The sequence below is a fragment of the Sus scrofa genome, chromosome 18, assembly GCF_000003025.6.
Source record: "Sus scrofa isolate TJ Tabasco breed Duroc chromosome 18, Sscrofa11.1, whole genome shotgun sequence".
In the NCBI taxonomy this organism is placed as follows: Eukaryota; Metazoa; Chordata; class Mammalia; order Artiodactyla; family Suidae; genus Sus; species Sus scrofa.
The window spans coordinates 29,972,839-29,987,638 of NC_010460.4; the positions used below are offsets into that span (position 1 = coordinate 29,972,839).

The 14,800-nt window shown below is 35.2% G+C and overlaps 1 protein-coding gene across 1 annotated transcript in view; it reads left to right on the top strand.

Moving 5' to 3' along the window:
• TFEC (transcription factor EC) overlaps positions 7,556-14,800 on the top strand; it is a 279,833-nt gene continuing 272,588 nt past the window's right edge. The window contains 1 exon segment of the mRNA XM_013990837.2: positions 7,556-7,686. The gene's annotated coding sequence lies outside the window, so the exon portion shown is untranslated.

A 14,800-nucleotide genomic window follows, 5' to 3' on the forward strand; every position in this document is an offset into this window, starting at 1 on the left:
ATAGCTCAAGGCAATGCCAGATCCTTAACCCACTGAGTGAGGCCAGGGATCGAACCTGCAATCTCATGGTTCCTAGTTGGATTTGTTAACCACCATGACAGGAACTCCAAGATTAATTAGTTGAAATAAGATTATAGAGCTTGTTGGTGACAAAGTCAGGCCTAGACCCAGATCTTACGGCTCCTCTCATTTCCTTGTTTTCAATTATTTCCTCTTTCTCTTAGGACATGATCAAATGGGACATGCAAGTTCTATTAACCCTATTTTAAATATGATGATGGTATTTAGAGTCATAAATACCAATTGATTTGCTAAGGCTGTATGATAGCCTACACGGGTAATAATGACAGCTGATTTTTTGAGCCTATGTGTTAAGGCTTTTATAGCTTATATTTTTCAGTTATAACCCTTTAGACTGTGAGATACCTTTTGATTTTGACCCTGTGATCCAGGGTTTTAACCATCCTTCCCATATTCCTGTGTTTTACAAGTGTATTAAGCATAGGTCTCTGTCAGACAGGGTCCCAGAAGAAAACAGAAGCCAACTCAAATGGTTCAAAAGACTTACACAAAAGTATTGTATTAGTTTCAGGGCTTCCATAACAAACTACCACAAACTCAGTGACTTAAAATAAATTTTCTCTCTCACAGTTAAGTAGGTAAAAGTCCAAAATCAAGATTTTGGCAGATTTGGTTCCTTCAGTGAAAACTTGACATTCATTGGCTTCAAAAGACATCTTCATTTAGCCTTCTTTGTGTATCTTTTTGTGTCCTCTCCTCTTTATACTTAAGGACATTAATCATTGGATTTAAAGCTCACCCTAAATCCAGGATGATTTCACCTTAAGTTCTTTAATAACATCTACAAAGATTTATGTCCAAATTAGGTCCTATTCTGAGTTTCTGGGTAGACATGAGTTTTTGAGCAATATTATTCAATACACTACAAGTACCATTTATGAAATTGTGGGCAGAATAAGGACATAAGCAAGAGTAAGAAGTCCTTACCAAACTTAAAATTGAAAGGACAAAGAGAGGAATTGTGCCCCAGGACCCCCTTGAGCTGGATCAGTGAATGAGGGGCCCACAGCAGTAATTTTAGATGTGGGGAGACAAATGCCTTGGGAGGATACTGGTTTCAGAGGTTGTAGACTACAGTAAGGAACACCCCCACCACTACCTCTTCTCAGGCTCCAATCTTCAGGTGATTCCCATTAGCCCACATCCAACTAAAAACCAGGTATATAAGCTTCCTATTACTGTTGTAAAAATGACCACAAACTTGGTGGCTTAAAACAATTCATATTTATTATCTTACAGTTCTGTAGGTCAGAAGTCATAAAGAGGTCTTGCTGGGTTAAAATCAAGGCATCAGCAGGGCTTGTTCCTTTCTGGAGGCTCCAGGGGAGAACCCATTTCCCTGTCTTTTAAGCTTCTAAATGTTACTTACCCACATTCTTTAGCTCACGGCTCCCTTCCTCCATTTGTAAAGCCAGCAATGGCAGACCGAGGCCTCATATAGCATCTCTTTGACCTCTTTTGCTATGTAAGGCAACGTATTCACAAGATCCAGGGGTCAGGATGTGGACATCTTTGGGAGGAGCCATTCACCTACAGTATCAGTTGATAGTCTTTAGGATTCAGCCTCCTAGGCAGGATTGGATACTGGTCATGTGGTGATGAAGCTTAAAAAGTTAGGAGTCATTCTACAAGAAAAATATTTCAAAATTATCTTAGGCAGAATGCTTGGAAGGAGCAATACCTCAGGGACCCTAAAGCTGAAGCTTCATTATCTCAATAGTAAATAAGCCTCTGCTCTGGGCACAGAGCAGGGCAAAGTAGGGCAATGCAGGGCAGAGAATAATCTGGGGTAGGGCATATGGGCAAGAGTCGGAAGAGAATGTCTCATACATTCCTCAAAATAGGTGATTAAAAGTTTGACGTGTGTGGAATCCACTGTATTCCACTAGTGCCTCTACTTCAGAGTGATAGCAGTCTTCTTCAGTCAGCCATACATCAGCTGATATTTGATCATCTTGTTCATGAGGATAGCATGAGAGATGATCAACAGTCTAGTGAAACTGATATATACCATGCCTTCACAGAGGCCATTTTGTCCTCTTATTGCATTTGGGAAAATTGTATAGTAATGCTATTGGGTTTGGTGTAGTCCTACTTAATACTATTCCTTGGTCTTTTAAGGCAGTGTAGATGTCGCTGGCACCTTTCCCTCCAGTCTTCCCCTTAAATGACCTGTAACAAGTTATTCACTCTATCCACAGAAGGTACCTCACAACCTTAAATTTTACAATTAGAAGTTCAGTTTTATTGTGTCACCTGTGGAAATTCCATCTAACCATAGTCTATTCAATTCTAAATTTGCTTCTTTCTTGTGACTCTGTAGTACATTTGATATAGAATTTTTCTTCTAGATCCCCTAAGTTCTAGGACTTTACAGCATGGTCATATGAGAGTGAGTCAGCAATTTAATTCCAATATCTGCCTCACTGCTGCCCAGGGACTTTCTAACAAGAACCAAGACTGCTATTAGTTTTATTATTACCCAAGTAGAATAAAGAGGAACTACATCAATGAGAATAGAGAAGTGAAGAACACCAATTGCCCATGTCTTCATAGAGTAAACTCCACTGTAGGTTTTACTTTATAAAAATAAATCTACTTCCCAAAGAAAGTTTTATTTTCAGGGTATTTGCTTGCTTTATTTATCTCTGCAAGTAAGGTGAATTCTCTGACTGTTGTAACTGAACCAAACTTCCAAACAGGAATTGAATTGAAAATAGAAAAAGTAAGACAATTAGTTATACTTATAGACTGAAGAGGTTAGCATATATATGTAACCTAATGATGGCCAATCTGGCTAATGTTCTTTTCTCAAATTAGTCCATTGAATGAGCAAGTCACAAATACCCATAATGAAGTTAGGTGTGGGTTCAACCTCTTACATCTATCAGCCAAGCTCTTAACTTGATATTAATATCTTGACAAGAGAAATTTCCAACTGTATAGTAAACATTTCTTAGATTTTTTTTCACCAGATACTTAAACAAAATCTGAAAGGAAATGATAGCAATGAAGTAAAAATTAAAGGAAATTTGGAGAAAGGGAACTTAAAATGAAAGTGATGGTTATTTCAAAGGCTGGCACTTTCCAAAAGCTCATTGTCTGACTTAAATAGTTCTTGGAGCACAACTTAATCTTTTATTCAATAGCAGTGCCAATACAAAATGCCACTTTAACATGTCCTATGCAAATCTGACAAATACTGAAAGACATTGACTGAACTTCTTGTTTGGTTGCTTACTAGCTGTGTGATCTGAGGTAAGATACTTAACCTTAAGTTCTTTAAGCCTCTATTTCTAAGGTTTAAATGGGGATCATATTATTTTCCATAAGGTGCTGTAAAATTTATAGGTAAAATATGTATAAAATGCCTATCACCACCATAGGCAATTATGGTGCAACTTTTCTAATGTTACAAGTTTCATAGAAATTTATAATTATTTTATGTAACTCTTTTCTTATATATTAACTTTTAAATAAAAATCAAGATTTAAAAATAATCTCTAGCTGGGAAATTATTATGTGCATTTTTGTTAATGGGAACGATAATTTGGGGTGAAATAGACAGCATACATCTTTCTCAATCTTTCTTAGTCAAAGGGGTTTTCCTTTGAGGATATGGTCTGCAGATACTTATTAATATGCGTCTATTCATTAGTAGGAGAAATGGAGAGCTCAGTTATAGCTAAGTTCTACAAGGTATATTCTATAATTCCTAGTCTTCAAACTCTTGGGCCACTAATAATTTTTGTAGTACTATGTGGAAGAATAAAGCAATTTCTAGCAATATTTTGTGTAAATACAAAGGATATAAATACTTTAGGAAAACAACTACATGATCATGGAATTTTTATAGTGAATGATAGTAAAGAAATCACTCACCGATTTTCCAGATTTTTCTGAAAAAATTAAAAGATATCCTATAACAACAATATTTTAGTGTTTTAATCTATAAAATGGGGGGAAAACCCATAAATCTTTTCCCTTCAAATCTCATATTTGTAGCACTTTGTCAAGTTCCCTGTGGCAGAATTGTCTCCTATATATCACCATGATGCAATCTCCCCTTCTTAATTAAAAGAAATTCTGAATTTTGGCAGGGCATATGGCTGCCTAGCTAGGTATTATGTTTCCCAGTTTCTCTCACAGACTTAATTCTGAGATGGGAAAGTGATGTGTGTCACTAGAAGATGATGGAACGGGGACAGGCACATTGGCTCAGAGATAGAGGCCTCCTGTTAAGACTGGCAGATCGTTTCCACCAGTCCTAAGACCTCTTATCTCTGTACAATTATATGAGCACAAAATAAACTACCTTGGTTAAGGTAGTGTTTTAGGTCCCTACTGTAGAAGCCTATTCCCTCCTGGTTCAACCCATCACAGGAACATAGCACTGTCTTAGAGAAAAAGAAGTGTCCTTATCACACTGCCAGTAGTGGCAGTCAGAAACGTCAGAGTTCTTTAAAAAATTCAGAGATTCTTATTGAGTACATCTTATTGATTTATAGTTCTGAGCTGCTTAAATGTCAACAGTCTCAGAAATTCTCGGAGCTGCCTCTTTTTTTCTTTTTTCAAGCTGCCTCTTGACTGCTTTGACTTCAAGATGTAGACTCACACCTTAACCTCTTTACTTCAGGACTGTCCTGTGGCTTCTTTGGCAAGTACTACCCAGCTTATGCCTCTCTGCGTTCTTCCTGTTTTTCTGGGGCATGACCCCCAACCAACCTGAGCAGCTGACTTTGTAATTGTCCTTTGGAACTGCCTGGGAGTGTGGGGTCCTTTCTGTTTTCTCTGGCATTAAACACTGGGCCATATTTTAAGGGAGTCATCTTTTGATTGGCTCAAGTTTCTTCGAAGTTTAGAAAAATGTCTTCTGTAGAGAGTTTGAGATTTTTCAGTCCAGACACTGATAATATTTCTGCTGATCATATGTAACAAGGGAACCAGCAACTTTTGACTATTTTGCAAAATGATATGTCACAGTAAGCCCATGATATCTCATGGTTTGTTCTACCCCTTGTTAGTTATAAGTGTTGTACAAGATTTGATTGGCTTAGAGGCGCATCTTAGACTTTGAGGTTGGTGTTCCTATTGTACTTCATAAGCCTGCATTGCTTCTTGCTGGCTGTTCTTTCTAAATAACTCTTGTGATGTGTCCAGAGGTCCCTTTACTTTTTCTTTTTCTTTCTCTCTTTTTTTTTTTAACATATGTGTTGCCTACTCGTTCTTCTGTCTATCTAGACCTTCTTAACTCCCAATCTTCCCATTGAAGATCACTTTTTGAAAATAACTAAATTTTACCAAAGAAAATCTCTCCTCCTCTTCCTCTGCTTCTTCTCTTTTGTCGTCGTCTACAGACTCTGTTCTCGTGCATGTCTTAAGGCTAAGCCCTCTTTTGTTCCCTCACCATATCAGGAGGCTATTCCCAACATACATATATTCCTGCATATGCAACAAGTTCCTTGCCTCTCTAATTTCACTCTTGCCATAGTAACATAGCTCTGAAAATGGCTGCAGAAAGGAGATCTGATCCATATATATATATTATATAAATACATTATACTGATCTCATTTGAATCATGTTCTTCTCTGCTTAAAACTTTCCAGGGCTTTCTATCTCATTCAGAAAAAATTCATTGCCCTCATCATAGCCTATAAGAGACTTGGTTCCTCCTCTAATTCTTTGATATCATCCCTAATATTCATTCTGTTCTCAAGTTGCCTGAACCTAAATGGCTTTCAGGCTGTTCTTTGAACACACTAAGAACGCACTTGCTTCAGGACCCACTGCTGTTTCCTCAAGTATCCACATGGTTCACATTCCTTCATTGAACTCTCTGCTCGAAAATCAGCTCATTCATTGGGAGGGTGTTCCTGTCGTGGCTCAGCAGAAACGAATCTGACTAGTATCCATGAGGGTGTGGGTTCGATCCCTGGCTTCGCTCAATGGGTTAAGGATCTGGCATTGCTGTGAGCTATGGTGGAGGTCACAGATATGGCTTGGCTGCATCTGGCATTGCTGTGGCTATGGCGTAGGCCAGCGGCTACAGCTCCAATTCAACCGCTAGCCTGGGAACCTCCATGTGCTGTGGGTGCAGGCCTAAGAAACAAAAGAAAAAAAAATCAGCTTATCAAGAAGGACTTTCCTCACCACTTATCACTGTTTTTCTCCACACAGCAGAGAATATGTCTAATTTGCTCAATTATCCACTACTTCATTGCATAGAACAGTACCTGACATGTGGTAAATGATTAATGTTTTTTAGTAAGGGCAACACGTAAAACTTGGATATTATTTTATTTGATACTCAACTTTGTTACATAAACAGAAAAGCTATTATTGTACCCGTTTCATAAATGGGAAACTTAAGTTTAGAGTATGTAAATGACTTGCCCAAAGTAATGCAACACACTAGTGAGAGGTCCAAACTTAGCTACAAATTAGTTTGCATTACTTTGGACAACTATCCAGATCTCTAAGCATTGTCCTCTTTCCACACCACTATTACATACATTCACTACGAGGCAGGAAAGCTCACAGGAGAGAGCTGAGGTTTGTTCTAGATCTGGGTAGTTAAAGGCATACTACTTTTGAAAATAGATAATTATAATTCCATCTCCTCAGCCAGTAAAATTGGCTAGGCTAGGTTAAACATATAACCTCCAGATCTCAGTAGTTAATAAAATAATTTATTTTTCATTTATGCTGCAAGCCCAATGTAGTTTATAGGAGGGTTTTGTCTGTCAGTGCTTGGGGCCTGAGTTGATGAAAGCTCCATTTGAACACTTCTATGATCACCAAGACAGCCAGAAAGAAGGGCTGTAGAGCCAAGTACCAGCAAGTGAGTTTCAAACCTCCCTATTTCACTGGTCAGAAGTTAGTCCCATGGCTCCTCCTAACTTAAAGTGAGCCAGAAGTATAGGTGAATGGAATATGAATGAAAATTGTGAAAACGGGTAATGATTATCATACTCACCCACTGACAAATACACAAATAGATATAAACACACTGATGTATGTACGTTACTTTTTTTTTTTCTGGGAAGATAACTCACTTGTTCTTCTAAATCTTTGACTGACACAAACCCAGTGTTTTCTACGTGGATTTATTCGTTGACTTTTCCAGAAGAGATTTGTAAAAATAAGGAAAACTAAAACTGCATTATGATGATAGAGAAACTATTTATCTTTTCCTAGGAGCCGTCACCTAATAGTGGCAATATTGTCCACATTGAATTTTGTGCTTACTTCTTAGTTTTTAATCACCTCTAACTTTTATTTGGCTAAAAAGCATTGTTGACTAAATAATACAATATTTAATAGTGGGGGGAAAAAAGGAAAAGAATTGGATTGTTCTTTGTAATTGAAAATTATTCAAATCGTGATCTGTTAAATATTACTCATTCTCTCATTATACTCAGGAATATGAGAAATGAATGTAATGCCAAAAAGAGGAACTGAATTGTAGTTTATGTAGCTTGGCCTCCCTTAGAAGTAGAACTAGTAGAGAAGTAGGAGTAAACAGAAAGATCATGCTTACAGCACATAGGAAGCAAATGGAGAGACTGATTTTCACAGATCATGTTTCTGAGACATTACCAAAGGTAATTTTTTCCTCTAAATTATTTAATTAGAACGATAAAATATGAAATTACTTATATCTAGGGCTTGAAAAGCGCATAACTATATATTTCAACTTAATTTTAAATGTTTAAGTGTTAAAAACATTTAAACTTTAAATTTTGCTCTACAGGTTAGAAATGGAGAAAAATTTTAATGCTATTTTAAAAATTGTTGGCAACATTTGTTTCAGTTATGAATTTGATATAAGAAAAAGGAAATGATGAGTTGAAGAACTGGTATGTGATATTTCTAAATAGCATTCTTTTTTGGGTATCCAAAAATGGTTTCAAATTTTGCCCAAGTTTATAGAGACTTGGCGTAAGTATGTTTATCCCATTTGATGGGATATATATGTTTACAAAGAATTGGTTGAGGATATAATTATTGTATATAATGTAGGTAATGTAATCTATTTATCTATTAATCATATAAGTTAAAGAAAGAGCACCAGACAAGAAAGTTATCTTATAGAATATATTTTTATAAAGATACATATATTATAAATTCAAAATTTGAAAATTATATTTCCCTAAAGTGAGGCATAAATATACCTGAATTTCATGATTTAATGTAAGACATTTATTTCTTATTATTCACTGCAGTAAATAAATGCAACTTAGTGCTCATTTGATTTATGAGCTCTTAAAAAGAGAGAAATGAGTTACTTAAAAATAAAAACCATTAAATAAATTATTTGAATTAGATATGAATGAGATGAAATAGAGATTGTTCATATTCATATTTGTAGGCTGACTTTCATTATTGTTTGAAAATAAATAAATTACATAATAAATAAATTAGCACAAAATTTTACAATCTTTTAAGGTAAAAAATTAGTGAATATTTGACTGTAACTTTTTGATACTTCATATTTTTAATAAGAGCAAATATAAAAAATAAAAGCAAGTACAATTAGGTTGTCTTCCACTCATAATATTAATGAAAATTTGTGAAATACTATAAAATAGAATATATATTATTATAGTGTGACGTTAGTACTATATTTTTACAGTCGTATGCTATAAAAGGAAGGAAAAACAACTGTTTATCCATTATTATTTAAGCAAGGCCGATATGACACTTCATAAAATATTTTTATAGCTCATAATTAAAATTTTTTTCTTTGGATACCATTACAATTTCCTTTAGCATTTCTTTCACTTTTGGAGGGAATCATGTTAGAATTAAAAAAAAATAATAATGAATTGCCGAGAGATCATAATTAGAATGGGAATATGTTAAACTTGACTAGAGATACATTTGGTTGCTTAAATTACCTGAGGGCAATAAGAAGAGGGAATACATGCTTCAGAGGTTTGCATAATTTGTCAAACAACTAAATAATTTGACTTTGTTTAGATATTTATTTTTTTGTCCATAAAGACCATGTAAAGCTAAGAGTTTTAGTTGCTATTTCTCAATGAAAATGAAAGAGAAAGTAAAAAAAATTTACTTAGGAATACTTAAAGGTTGTGAAATGAGCCAGAAATATCTTTTCACAGTATTGTATTAGAAAAACTTTGAGAACTATGTCTAGATACTCATATTGCAACAGAACAAAGGGTGGGGGAAAAAATGTATACATGTAAGGATAACTTGATCCCCTTGCTGTACAGTGGGAAAAAAATAAATTAAAAAAAAAAAAAAAGAAAAACTGAGCAACAGATATAGGATTGAATTTTAGGAATATTTTTTATTGATTTGCTTATTGCCTTTACCCATTTATAGATTTTTATAAAAGTTTTAAAAGTATTTTTAGTAAAACCTCTGAAATTTGAATGGGATTGTTATTTCTTAGAAGAATCTTATGAGACATATGAAGAATTGTGAGAATGAGTCACATCCATTAGTAGAAAGATCAATATGAATGTGGAAAATGGAGAAGGATTTTCTTCTGTATGTGGAAAAGCCTAAGATATAGAAATATTGAAATAACTTAAGTTTCTGAATAATAAGGCTTTCTGAGATCTGCAATGGGTGGCCTAACACAGAGACTGCTACTTCTATAGAATATGCTTTAAAAATCTGGCTCTCAGTGCTGTGCTATTTCCAAGAGCCTTGAGAGGCCTGCCAGGTCTCTGACACTATAGAACTTGCCACCCTCTTGGCCCACAAAACCTCAAGAATCCAGTAGCCAGGATTAGACAGTCTCCTTCTTCATTAAGTCTCGGAGGCTTTTCCTTCTCACAGAGTCCAGTTTAATATTATTAAAAATTTGAGGCTTTTAAAAACAAAAGTTTAATTTCCTAGTATTTAAGGAAATGTTAACCTGAGTTATTTCATTTAAATCCTGAAGTGGTATTTTCCTAATTTTATAAATGAGGGAATTGTGGCTCACAAAAAAAATCTTAAAAATTAGTGTATGTTTACATGAATAGTAAATAGGGGACATAGAATTTGAAATGAGGTACCTGATATGTGCCAGATGGAAGAATTCAAAGGTAATGAAAAACACTCAGTCATGTCCTCAAGGAAACTGATGGTTAGTGGGAAGCAGGACAACAGATATGCAAATAAATGCATTCCTTTTAGCATGATATAAGCTAACATGTGTAATGATATTAAAATATAAGTAAGAAAGAGGAAGGAATGGATAATTCATTATGAGGTGCTCAGGTAATGCTTCTAAGAGGAATCAACAGTTTTGAAAGTTGAGAGGAGCCAAACCTTCCAAAAGAGGAGGAAAAGTTATTTTGGGTATTTTTGTATCTATCGTTCAATCATTCCTGGCCCCACACTTATCATCTTATTTTTTGTTTTCCCTCTGTTTACTGATTTCTGCCCCCCCCCAAAAAAACACTGTTCATTCTCTACTAACCGTCTTTTGTCACCACTTATTTGTAATCACTAATTCATTTCAGTTACAGCATATATTTTCCTTACTATATTATTCCATATGCACTGAATATAGTACATATAGTATGTATACTGTCGAATAAAATTCAATTTGTAATGTCATTTGTACTTGCTTATGTGTTCTGAATATCTAGGATCTTCTAAATTGTCATAAGGGACATTAATGAAAGAAAAGAGAAAATAAGAAAAGTAAGACAAGGAAGAAAAAAAGAGAATGGAGAAAGAAAAGAGAGGGGAGGAGAGACAGTGAGAAAGAAAAAAGGAAAAAGAAAGGTTAAGAAATGTAAGCAGCACTAAACTTGTTCCTTTCACATGCTTGTAAATCTTTGGCTTGTGTAAGGAAAGTGTTCTGAGATAGGGCATTTTAGGGAACATGATAAAGAAGGACACAACTTAAAAATAGAACATAAAAAGAGTTTCTTAGTGACACAGCAGGTTAAGGATCTGGCATTGTCACTGCTGTGGCTGGGTTGCAGCTGTGGCTGTGGCATGGGTTCAGTCCCTGCCCTGGGAATTTCCATCTGCTGCGGGAGTGCCTACCCCACCCCCTGAAAAAAAGAACGTAAGAAAGTGGGAAAGATCATCTGAGACATGTTGGAGGTCAAAACTTTTGCTATGATTGGAAGTCCCCAAATTATTTCCTAAGTGACCAATTTTAGCTGAAGATATTAAAATAAAGTTTAGTATTGCACACAAAAGCAGAGATGAAAAGAGAGTGCCAATAAGTACAACTTAAACTAAGTCTTCCATATGGTATAAAATGTGTATATGGATCAGAATCACTTGATCATAGAATGTGAAAATGATAAAATATGTTAATGACATTTTAGTCTAAAACCTTCATTTTGGGGTTAAGGAAGTAGAGACCTAAATATCTTTTCCAGGTATAAGCAAGGAGCCATTAGGATACCTGCCCAGGATACCTGCCAGATTACATAGTCTGGAGTCTTTTCCCATTACATTGAAGCCTATTAAGATTAATAAAGAAGATGTCATATTTGTGGGTTTCCTCAGGAAATGTAAAAGTGAGCCCTTGAGAAACCAAACATAAATTCTAGAGAATCACAAGAAAGAGAGAGCCACAAATACATGTGACCCATTTCTATGTGGCCAAACTGTTTGAAAGATTCAAGGTTGAGGATGGGTACAGTTATGGGGAAGCCCACATCAAATTAAATACTTCTCTGGTTTGTAATATCTTATTTTCCTATATTTTAAATGTATTTTGCTAATTGTGGGTTGATTATTGTCTTATAATTAGGACTAATAAAAAGTCCAAGTAATTGTTCACATAGATTTTTCCTCCTAAAATGTACTTGGCCTCCACAATATATAGTTTTAAAAACAAATAATGAGTTTCAGAAATAATATCACCTGATATTCAAATTTGTTTATGCAAACATACTCAATGACTTGTCTTTAAATGTGCTCTAAGAGAATGAATTCTCTCCCTCCCTCTTACAGTTCTTGTCATCCCTATGACTGGGAACCTCCAGGGGGTGGTATAGACAGAGATATCCAACCCTGCTGCCAGCTAAAATTCCTTCAAGGAGTAACAAGACCTGTAGAGTTGGGAATAGGTAAGGTGAAGGAGGCACTTGCCTCAGGTGAAAAAGTTAAGAGGGAATCCCCCTTCCAAAAATCTAAAATCATGACAAATAGTATTTTAATACAATGTTTTTTAAAAACTGATTTTTTTTTAAACACACGAAAAAACTATACAATGAAAAAATATCAAAGGATCAGTAACAGGTGCAGTGCTGGGCCATATCAGAGCCTGAGGCAAAAAGAAAAAAAAAATCAATGATACTGATCTAATGTTGGGAAAGAATAGGGAATTTTAGATTACTGTTAAGTTAGCTTTTAATTATGCAGCCACATCACAAGGAATGCTATGCAAAAGGTAGAAGGGTAGAAGCAATTATTCAGTTACTCAATCTAATCTTTTTTGAGATTTCAAGGCTCCTTATTAAATGTGTGACCTGAGGGAGGCAAGGCAGGGAATGTGCTTGGGAAATGCTGGTCAAGGCCCATGATAAGAGATTTTATAAGCTGGACATTTCTCCCTGGAAATGTTTTTCCAGAACTGTGAAGACACCAGAGTTGGTAAAAGCAAAAATATCACTGAATTTAATAGGATCACAATAAAGAACAAAACAAAACAACTCTTTGTGTTAGCCCTCTGAGGTAGACTCTGACAGGCTTACTATAGCTTCAATGGCACAGTAAGAGGTACAACATGGAATTATGTCAACTGTATAGCAAGGAATCGCCTTTTGTAGAATAGTTCTTCTTTGATATCTTAACAGTGTGATATTTGACCATGTGACTTGTTGCTTCTTTCTACCTTGATAACTTCTATTCCTATTCCAGTTCTTAGTTTAAATATTAATTCTTCAAAGATATAGTCTATGATTCCCCAATATAATTAATATCTCCCATTACATATATTTATTGAACCATAGATTTAGCAATAATCAAAATGATAAGTGTAACAGTCAGAGGAACAGAAATCGCAATGTCTTTCAAGGAAAGTGAATTTAATGGAAGGAATTAATTATTCAAGCGTTGAAAGAGTTGATTCCATATTCTGAGTTATTTTCCTATTAAACTGGGGCCTGTTCACTTTGATATGGAAGATGTAGGATTTTAGGCTACACTTAGGAAATATAAAAGCAAAGTGAGGTAACTCAGATTGGGAGTTTGTTTATGACTTCTTAGGGTGCTTAGTAGGGTGCTAGAACTGCCAAAGAGGACCCTAACTGGAAGTCAGTTACCAAGGAATTCTGGGAAATGTGTTTCTAGGGGTTTCTGGGCCCCTGTGAACACAGACCATGGAAGAAAGTGGTTGACCTCTGACAAATAATTAATGTTAGTATACTAAACAATGATTGATTAATTAATGCTATTATCAAGGTAATGCTAATCTCTCCAGGAGTCTAGAATTTCCATGGGTCAGGAATGTATCTGCCTTATTCACTAATATATTCCCGGCACGTTTCATAGTGCTTGACCCATAGAAGATTTTGAATGAATGAAAAAAAATGTATGAATGAATATTGTAATCGTCTCTATAATTTCAAGAGTCATGATTCCACTGGGAGTTATGTACTCCTTCCAATGCCAGTGTGAATAGGAGCTCTGTGATATACCAAGAGATAATAAGGCCTCTGTCTGAAGAAAGTGGGAGACAGAGATAAGAGAGGAAGGAAAGAGAGTACATTAATAAGTGACAGAGTTTCAGAACTTAAAATTTTTTCTTCAGCCTGAGTCTTGACTGCTTTATCCATTTCACCCTCACACCTTGTAGGCCACACTTGTACGTATATTAACTTGGGAAGATTTTTATCAGAAGTGGGATGACAGGCATCATATGAAGAATGGCCACTGTAGCTCAAAACTCTTAACTAAAAGTAAAGGACAATCTTCCTAATATCTGTTGAATTTAGTGAGCACCATGTTCTTTACCTTTTTTACACTAAGGCAGGATCACTCTTCTCTCTTTACACTTTCATCTAATCCTCTGTTTCTAGGGATGAGCCATAGATAAAAGCCTTCAAAACCTAGGGGCACTTTTCTGTTTCTCCTTGCTTTCTGTGACCCCAATTAAATGTACATTAGCTTGGTTAAAGTTGTCCTATAGCTCACTGATTATCCCATAATTTTTTGAGACTTTTTCTCTTAGCTTAATTTTGAGAAGTTTCTACTGTTATGTATTTAATTCACTGGTCTTTTGTTATATAGTATCAAATCTGCTTTTAATCTTATTTGGTGTATTTTTTTTTTTTTACTTTATTAAACATTTTATTTGGTTTGCTAAAACTGTAAAGGAACAGAGCTATTTCCCCGCCTTTGCCTAACTATTGCTAATCACTATGTGTAAAGTGAATGATCAGAGGGGGAATGCAAAACACAAAACAAGTAACTACCACTATAGCATCAAAGAAATAGGAAATAGCCGGATTATCACCATTGTTTCTTAATTTGCTCAAAGGATAAGGAACGTCAGGACTCTTTGTCCAGCCCGTGGGTGTTTCCTGGTTGCAATTTTCTCCAGCTCCTAGGCTAGGATTTATATTATTTGGAATAAATTTTATTTAGACATTACAGTTTTCTTTTCTAGAATTTAAGGTTAGGTCTTTTTTTAGTACATTTCATGTCTCTCATTAGTAGGCTCATTCTTTCTTCTACCTTTTGAACATATGGAGCATGGTTATAGTTGTTTTAATCTGCTTTTTT